The sequence below is a fragment of the Lemur catta genome, chromosome 20 (assembly GCF_020740605.2).
Source record: "Lemur catta isolate mLemCat1 chromosome 20, mLemCat1.pri, whole genome shotgun sequence".
Classification (NCBI taxonomy): domain Eukaryota; kingdom Metazoa; phylum Chordata; class Mammalia; order Primates; family Lemuridae; genus Lemur; species Lemur catta.
Window position 1 is genome coordinate 17082234 of NC_059147.1, and position 9916 is coordinate 17092149.

Consider the following 9916-nt stretch of genomic DNA (forward strand, 5'->3'; position numbering starts at 1 on the left):
TCCAAAGTGCACAGAAGAAACTTGAATAAACAGTCATTGCCTCTCTTTCTTCTATTGTTACACAAGGAACTGCTTTATTCTTTATGCATGCGACAACACACACACATACACGTTGTGGTGGGCAGCCTCTAAGATGATCACAAATGGTCCCATCTTCTGTCTGCAAAGCCTTTGGTAATCCCCATCCCTTGACTATCTTGCTTCTAACAAACAGAATGCATCAACTTTGAGAGGATGCCACCCTATAATTAGGCTACCAAAGACTGCAAGTTGGGTGTCGCTAGCCGGACACTCCCCTTTGCTGGCCTTGATGAAGCAAAACAAAAGAAAAGCCACGTGGCAAGGAGCTGACTGAGGGCAGTGTGCAGCCAACAGACAGTGAGGACCAGACACTGTCAGCTCAACAACCCTTAAGGAGACGAGTCCTGCCAAGTGCGTGGGTGAGCTTGGAAACAGACCTCTCCCCAGATAAGCCTCAGCTGAAATGCCAGCTCTAGATGACACTTTGACGTCAGGCTGTGAGAGACCCTGAAGCAGAGAATCTGTGCCCGACATTCTTGACCCACAAAAACTATGAGATAACAATTGTCGTTTTAAGCTGCTAAGAAACTGAAAAAAAAGTGCACATATAGAAGATTATTTCAAAATATAGTAGAGGCTCAGAGGCTGAAATTTTGAATTCTGTCCCAATCTGCAGCACTGATTTTACAAAACAATAGCAATGGCACAATAAGGGTACAAAAACACTGTGTAAAATGTGTTTAGGGCATGTGTACCACGATAAATAAAATGGATATCTTTCAAAGCATGGTACTGAATTTTAGTTAAAGTATACACTGCCATTCTTAAAATAAATACTCCACACTCCTGCTGTACCTTTCCTAAGGCATACGGTACATGTGTACACTGCAATTCTGATGGAGTAATATTATTTTCATGTTGGTTCACCATGCATACAAATATATAATTTTCAATTTATATAAAATGCAGTAAAATAAATAATTATCAGTAAAATACAATGAAGGAAATTTAAGTTAAAGAGTAATAAAAATTAATTGAAATCTAAAAAAAAAGTTTTTCAGTGATTTTCTACCTAGCAATAGGTAATTCACATACATTTGTACTTTTTCAACAGAAATTTGAGTATATTCTATGCACCATTCTGTATCTTACTTTTGCTTATTTATTATAACATATGAATTCATTGAGGATTAAGCAGTGACATAAGTGAGATAAATTAAATGAGTTTGAAATAGGTGCTCAATACAAAATAGCTGCTCTTTTATTAGTACAGTTGCCTCTTCAGCAACACAAATTTGAACTTCATGGGTCCACTTATATGTAGACTTTTGTCTCTGCCGCCCCTGAGACAGCAAGACCAACCCCTCATCTTCCTCCTCCTCCTCAGTCTACTTAATGTGAAGATGATGAGGATAAAGAACTTTATGATGATCCACTTCCACTGAATGAATAGTAAATATATTTTCTCTTCTTTGTAACTTTGTTAATGACATTTTCTCTTCTTTCGCTTACTGTATTGTAAGAATAAGTATATAATACATGTAACATATAAAATATGTGTTAATCAACTGTTTATATTATCAGGAAGGCTTCCAGTCTACAGTATGGTATTAGTAGGTCAGTTTTCGGGGAGTCAAAAGTTATATACAGATCTTCAGCTGCATGGGGGTGGGGTGATTGACATCTTTAACCTCTACATTGTTCAAGGGTCAACTGTCATTAGACTTAGCTCTGCTACAAGGGCCACCACCCGCCACAGCTGCTGCAACAATGATTACAACAGATGCGATCATTACCGCCCTGGCTATGGCTACAACTAGAACTTTGCTGACCACACCAAACACATCTCTGTCTCAAGGCCTTCGCACTCACTCCTCCATTGCCTGAAATTGTCTTCCCACATGTCCCTACCTGGCACTTTGTCTCATTTTACTCAGATTTCAGTGGAACTATCACCTCTTCGGGGAAGCCTTCTGTCCACCCTATCTATAATAGCATCGTCACACTAACATCCTTCCCCTATGTTTTATTTCATAGTTCTTATCATTATTGAAAACAATAAAAGCTGATCTCTAGGAGCTGGGCTGACACTCACAGGTGGGCCTTGATGTTTTCCTGGCCAATATAAAGAATTTCACAGAATATCAACATCATTCAAGGCCACCTTGTGACCGTGATGAAATGAGACCAACAAAAAAAAATTATAATTGTGCCTAAGTACAGACAGAAAACGTGGTGCAAAACAGAAATATCCCAAACTTTCCTCTTTCTCAGCTAAAATGAAAGACTACTGTATCTTTAACAATTCCTGCCTTAGGCTCACTCTATTCTTCACTCCTAGATAAGAGTCATTAAAACCCACAATCATAGAATTAGCACCATTTCCTGACAGCATCCAATCCAAGCAAAACCCTGTTTTTCTAGGAATCTCCCACAAATTATTTAACACAAGCTCAACTTCTAAAAGTTCTAACACAATGTCATTGAGACACCTCAATACTTGAGTTACTCGAAGGTTACCAATAGTGCGAGTTGTCCTTTGTTGCAATGAGGAATAAATCCAGCTTTGTTTCACTAAGGGAGTTTCACTAAGAGTGCTTTTTAGTTAGAAGGCACTGACGTTACCTAAGCTAGCCACTTATTTCTTCATTGGTTAATTGTAAGATCTGAGAAGGCAGGGAGTTTTTGCTGCATGTCTTCACAATCATATCTCTAGAACCAAAATCAGCCTGGCATGGGTTAGGTGATCAATAAATGTTTATTGAGTCATTGAAAGACGCACCCTTACCCCAACAGATCTTTCTCTCCTCCCCCCACCACAAAGGTGTGATCTAATAATGTGAATCGTGTAATAATCAGGAACACACAGATTTTGGGGGTCCTCACTAGAGAACCCCTTCTCTCTTTTGGATAAGACTTTTCTAAGTGACTTCACATTATGTAACTCAGAAATTGAGACTCTACTCTGGATTTTCTTCTTAGGTGTAAATCTATTTCACGGATACATAGAAACTTCTCTCTTCCTTAACTGCTCATTAACAGGCAATAGAAACAAAAAATATCAATGTAAAGCAAGTTTTTTTTTTAATAAACAAATAATTAGACTTATGGGCAAAACAGGTACAATTAACTTCCCAGCTAAAACTGAAATGAAGTTACAGAATTCCACCATTGATCACAACCTACTTTAAAACACAAACTATAAGGTTGTAATTATTCTGAGACTACAAGTTTCAAACAGCTTCTACTGCCAATATCGGCAATTGTGGTGATAGATGGCTTTGTGATTCTAAAGGGGTTGAAGCATCAATAATTCTTTTCCCTGAGTCTGCTCTATTTCTGAAGAAGTCTCATACTTTCTTTCTCAAGATCTTAATTTAGGCATCAACCCTACTGTCTTCAGAGATTTTCATTAACATGCTCATTATTATAAGGTAATTATTTGCATCCTATCAATATCTATATAATTCTATCTAATGTTCTCTTCCTAAGCTTCCCTCTTTGTTTGGTTTGTTTTTAAGTTGCTAAGTCATTCTATAGAAAATAGGAATATGTAGCTTTGGTAAATCACAGCAATTTCTTCAAAATAAAGGTTAGAATAGCAGAGGAGGGATTTCTTGAAAAGAATAGGCAATGAAAACTGAGTGGTAGTGATATGCCTAAGGATCTAGTTTAAGCAATGATGCTCTACCTCCTTTCTAGTCCTCCTGCCATTAGGATGCCACGTTGGCCCTTATCCTTGTGCCCGGCATGAGGAGTATCAGAAAATGCTACTACAAATAATTACAGCCATGGAGGACACTTACAAGTTGCTCAAACTTTTTTCCTGGTGCTAAAATCCAAGCTGCTGGCCCAAAGACTTGAAAAGCTACTGAATGAAATTTCTTGAAAGCTCATTATTTTCCATTTCATCCGTGATCTTAATGGTAGTATCAGCACGCATTTGGAGAAAAGAATTTGTTTATTTTCTTATATTTCAAGTCTTAAACACACCCTTATCAGATACACTCATTTTCTTAAATGCGGTTGCAATTTCTTGGTTATTATATTAATATGCGGTTTCACCTCCCTGGTTTCCACCACTGTAAACTGCTAGCGCGTTGAAATCCTATTTCCACACTGCACGCAGTAGCTAGGAGATGCCAGGCTAGAGCGTTTGCAGCTCCACCATTGTCATCTTGGATTACACCATGAATGCCAGACCATCTGTCAGGGATGTGCTGCCAAGAGTGGCTATTTATCTGGCTTCTCTGTCAATTTAAGAGGACTTAGCAAGTTGGCCACCTGCCAGCGCTACAGAACCAACCTTCGGAGAGATGACTGCTGAGGAAATGACTGAAATGGTACAATTTTAATCTCCCTTTTCATTTATCCAACTTCTCCACATCTGCACGTAATGACAGGGGAACCGACTCAACGCCCTTTGTACTACCACACCCAGGCGTGATGATCCTTTCTCTTCCTTTCTGTGACTTTCTTCCTGTCAAAACCTCACCCATCCAGCTGAAAGTACAGCCCCAGGTGAAATCGAAATATCACCTCTACATTTTGTGTTTTTCTTGGCTGTTGGTTTAGCACATTTATTAAGTATCCATCACACATTATGTTGTTATTGCCAGATATCTAATACATTGTGCACTAGCTCCCTACTCAGGAATGCAAAAGTCTCTGTAATTCCCTAATCTTCTAGCAAGTGTCTGGCCCATAATATCCACTAAGTAATTACTGCAAAAAAAAAATTAAAATGAAGAGGCAAATCTCTAACCAAATTCAGGGTTGGTGGAAATGCTCATAAGAAGTAATTATTGGATTTTCCTATGGGGCCAAATATTGGCGATATAAAGACAAGTTGGACACAGGAGATTAAAGTCCAACCCAGGAGTCAGACAGCCCCCATTCCAGTGTGACAGATGCATCTGCAATGAGCAGTGGGGGTAAAACTTCCAAAGAAATGATTTTAGCTAAGTTTCATATATGTAATAACTGAATTATCTAATGTTCTGACTCTTACAAGCACAGATAGAAAAAATAATACAAGTAAGAGCTTCACAATATGGTCCTATTTCAATTTATTCCAATGGGCAGAGAATGAGTTACGCTGGCTGGTTGGTTGGTTTGTTGTTTGTTTCCACAGGAAACACCTTCGGTTACAGAATCTGGCTATATGTTTGGCAGATTGTTTTTGGCATAAGGAAAAAGTTTCGAAGAAAAATGAAAGACCAGAGACACCAGATTTGGTTTTTTATTATCTTGGGAGAACAGCTACGCAAATGTCCCCAAGCACAATTATTTCAAATGAAAACTTGCAGCTTCCCTCTGCTATTAGGTTAATGACTCTGAAGAAGAACATAGGAGGAAGCCGATCGATCAGCAGAGGTCAGGGGTGATGAGAAAATGTAATGGCCATGCAGAGTCAGGCTGGCTCGCAGGCCTGGTGCTGAGAGGGAAGTCTGTGTTGTAAGCCTTGCCTCTGGTCCAAAGAATTCCTCAGAGGATGGGGAGGATGTGGCCAGTAAGAACACTGACACCATGTGCATGCAATGGGGAAAGTCCCTTAGAACAGGAGCTCTCAGACTTGGCTAATATTGAAATCTCCCAGGGAGTTTTGAAAAATACCAGTGCATGGGTCCTAGCCCAGGGATTTTAATTTTATCGGTCTAGAGTACAGCCTAGGCTTTGGGATTATTTTAAATCTCCAAAAGCTTCAGAACCGCTGTCATAGAAGACAAGGTGATTCAAGACATAGTATTAGGGGAGGCTGATCAAAAAAATCTTGAAAACAGATGCAGAATATAGCAGAAATCAAGAACCCCAGTACATCAGATAGTATGAAAACTTGAGACACATGAATACACAATTGGTAAAGAGGTCTCCCTATGGAAGTCATAGAGGACTTTTAAAAGAGAGGGATAAAATACCACACAGAGTGATGGCCAAGCATGCAGCAAATGCAGAATGTGTCCAAGACCTCGTGGCCAGGAGGTGAGGACCAGAGTGGGACTTACCCAGAAAGGTACCAAATACAGAAAAGGACAATTTGAAGAGGCCCTGGTAGAGCAGCACCAAGAAGTCATACTCAGCTCCTCATGGGTAGTGACACAAGGTCACTCTTTCATCAGATTTAGGAATATAATATAGTCCCAAACAAATTTCATAGTTTTACCAAGTATACCCACATATCCGCTACCATCTGCCATTAATGTTATTTGGTATTTCTTAGCTACTTGTTAGCTTGTAAAGTCCTAAGTTAAATAATTTTTTTAGATATATTAAGCCAGATATACTTGAATCTTATTTGGGCCAACTTTCTGTAGATCACAGAGAAAAATTAAAAGCCCATTCAAGGACTACTACACTGGTCATACCCAGATAGGAAATATTATACAAAGGTGGGACTTTATCACACTTTTGGACCACAGAGACAAATGTCACTTCATATTAAGACATTGTTTTCTCTGTTTCTCCCTAGAGAAATAACTATTTGTTGTAAAAACCTTTATCAATAGCTATGCAGTTTTCACACATGCTAAAAGAGAATAATGTTTGTAAAGATGCCCAGTTATGGTCCACATGAACTTATGCCTACAACTAAGGGAAGATGGAGCTCTATAACTGAGACATGGACTTAGTTTAGGCAGAAAATGCTTAAACATATTTTTTTCTAAAAAAAAAATGTTTTTAAGTATTAGAAAAGGACAAAACTTTTATACCTTCTTAAATCATAACATATAATTTGTTTCATATCTGTCTCTGAAGCAGAGAAAATGTATGGCAAGAGCAGACAAATCAAACTATGGTAGAAACTTACTCTTACGGAAAATGACACATGCTCACTCCCAAAATTATTCCACCTAGGAATTTCCAAAATCTAAAAATTCCAAAGATTTTTTTATTCCTTCAAATATTTTAATGCATTTAATTTAAATCTTCTTTTCGCCCAGATTCTACCTGGTCAACTCTGCTTCCAAACATCTGCTTCTCTGCTGAGCAGCATCACCTGGATTTCAGGACTGCATAAATTCAAGAACTGGATGTTAATTAGTGACTATTGTCTCTCATGCAATGCCTCATTAGAGAAAGAGTAATGAAGTCTCATGTGAAAAGAAAAATTTTACACAAATTAAATATAGCAGAGTTTATTTGAGCAAAGAACAATTCACTAATCAGGCAGCATCCTAAACCAGTAGAAGTCCAGAGAGTTCCACCTAACAACATAGGCAGGCAGTATTTATAGACAGAAAAAGGTAGAGACATCCAGAAACAGTTTGATTGGTTAGAGCTTGGCATTTGCCCCACCGGGACATGATCTGATCAGTTTGTCATCTGTGATTGGCTGAAGTTTGGCTGCTGTGATTGGCTGAGATGCAGCTACTTGTTACAAGAATATGTTTTTATGTTAGGTTGCAGCTTGTTTACAAACTAAGTTAGGTTGTAGCTTGCTACATATGGAGGGAGCATTAGGCAAAATTTAATTTAACACTCACAAAGGATTTATTTCAATAAAACTCTCTATCAAAAGAGTACTGACATAATTCTCTGGTGTTTTCTTTGTGTCCTAACCCCAATTGTTCAAAACATAGTCCCTTGTAGATGCGTATGCACTCAGTTTAAAATATCACTACTCAAATCGCTTGTCCATGGACCAGCAGCATCAGCATCCTTGGAAGTTTGTTAAAAATGCAGAATCTCCAGCCACCCCAGGACTGTCTGAATCAGAAACAGCTTTAACAAGATCCCTAGTGATTTGCATGTAGGTTAAAATTGACAGTTACGGCTCCAATAGCTTGTCCTTCAGATTTCTTTGGATATGTCTCATTTGCATTTCACATATTTAAAGTTTTTGTTTTCATTTTTTTAATCTTAATTTCACAAACAGTGATTTTTGGAAAAAAACCACAGTAGGCAAAGCAAACAAATAAGTAAATGAGTTGTTAGCTGTTCTATTTCTATATTTTATCTTCTAGTTATCTCATATTCTTTTAAAGCTTTTACTATAATTCTTATGCAAAATATTTTTCTTTTTACATGTCACTCATTTCTCTAAATATTCAGTTTCAGATTCAAAACATGCTTACTGGATACTTTCATCATGATAGGCTTTCAGTATTAAAAAAATACTGGTCTAAAATCTAATTATCTTTTGCCTTCAAGATGTTTTTGCTGTTACAAATGCTAAAAAAATAATAATTACAACAAAAGAGATTCCCATGCAATTTCGATATTAGTTTGAAAAATTTAGATCTAAGAAAATATTAAGTATTGCTTCCCTCTTTGAAAGAGGCATCCAACTTTTTGAAATAAGATATCATTAGCCCAGTGTGTACTTAAGTTATATCTCAACATATTTCTTTGCAATTGTATCTCAAATACTAAGTTTTAGGTTTATTTAGGGAAGGAGGGATACCTTGTATCGGCAGTATAACAAATATTTAGATTTCTTACCCAATTAAAAGTCAGGAGCCCTGTCAATTCTAATGCCTATTATTGGGAATTCCAATTTTCCCAATTACTTTTGAAGAAACAATTGGAATTTGGGTCTTGTTAATCACAGCAAAAATTAAATATTTTGCTACTACACAACATTGAGAGCATGTTCATATCCCTAGGTGAAAGCTTTGCATTCACATTCTTGCTACTTTGTTTTAATTCCCAAAGACTAGGGAAACCTGATACATTTCACAGCTCAGAAGATATTCAACTGTAATGAACATCAACCTACTCAGCGCACCAGGCATTCACTCATGAACTTCAAAGGAGTTACATTATGTTTGAAGTGAAAGTTGAATGCTACATTATCTCTTTAATTCAAGTTTGAAAATAAAATAGAAACAGGAAAGCGAGAGAACGGTGTGCAAAAAAAAAAATCATTTCAATCATAAAAATATTATATGAGCCTATGGTCTCTGCCCATATAAAAAGCCAGGAATGAAAAAAGTTCAGTTATATTTTAAAAAGTTAAGTTGAACATTGCCATTGATTGAAAAAAAAAAAATTAGATGTTCACATTTTAGCTTTTTCTTAGATGGTGTGATAGTGTTGTGGGGTGGGTGCGTATTTCAAAAACACGCAGTTAAAATTTATTCCTTTTCCTTCGATCGATACTGAGATGACTTCCTTGTCAATAAATGCAACACTGAATCAGATGAGGTCAAATGCAAAGGTTGAGTGGTTTCTGGCGTAGGGAGGATGAGAACCCAGACTCTCACCGAGCTCCCCCACAGTGCTTCTGCCTTGCTGCCTCCTGGAAGTCACCTGCTCCCCCAGGTCTGCTCCCCCCACAGCCTGCTGCTTTTTATAGACGCGTCCAGTTCCATTTCCTGCAGCCCTCGCCACTTGCCTTCCTCTACGTCAGCAAGCAAAGCCTAAAAACAGCTCTCGAGACACTGACTCTAGTTTTTTCTTTTACCAGCATGGGATGCTGGTTCAAAAAGGAAAATTCCTGTACAAGTAATCAGAATCTCTGGACTTGAGGTCTAAGAATACATACCTGAGATGACTTTTATTTTCAATAAATGTTGAGAACCATTGCATCGAATACGTAGAGAATGTTGATCCAAGTCTTAGACACCTCTAGCATTTGCCGATGTCCCTATCCAATCCTGTGAAGTGATTGATTTGGAAACTGCTTGGGCAAAGATAACTTGGAACTTATACAATAACTAATGTTCTCCTATTTACCTTGAGAGTTACTTACAGTGTTAGAATTTATAAGATGTACCTGCCAGGAGGCTGTGATGAGAAGATTCTGGAGTATGTGTTGTTAAACAGATGAAGCTAATTTGGAAGAGAGAGAAACTTTGAAAACGTAGCAGGCACCATGAGTCTACAAAGCTATTCATGATGTCTCCCTTAACCATCTTACTTGGAAAATAATCTAACAGCCTTTATCAATGTC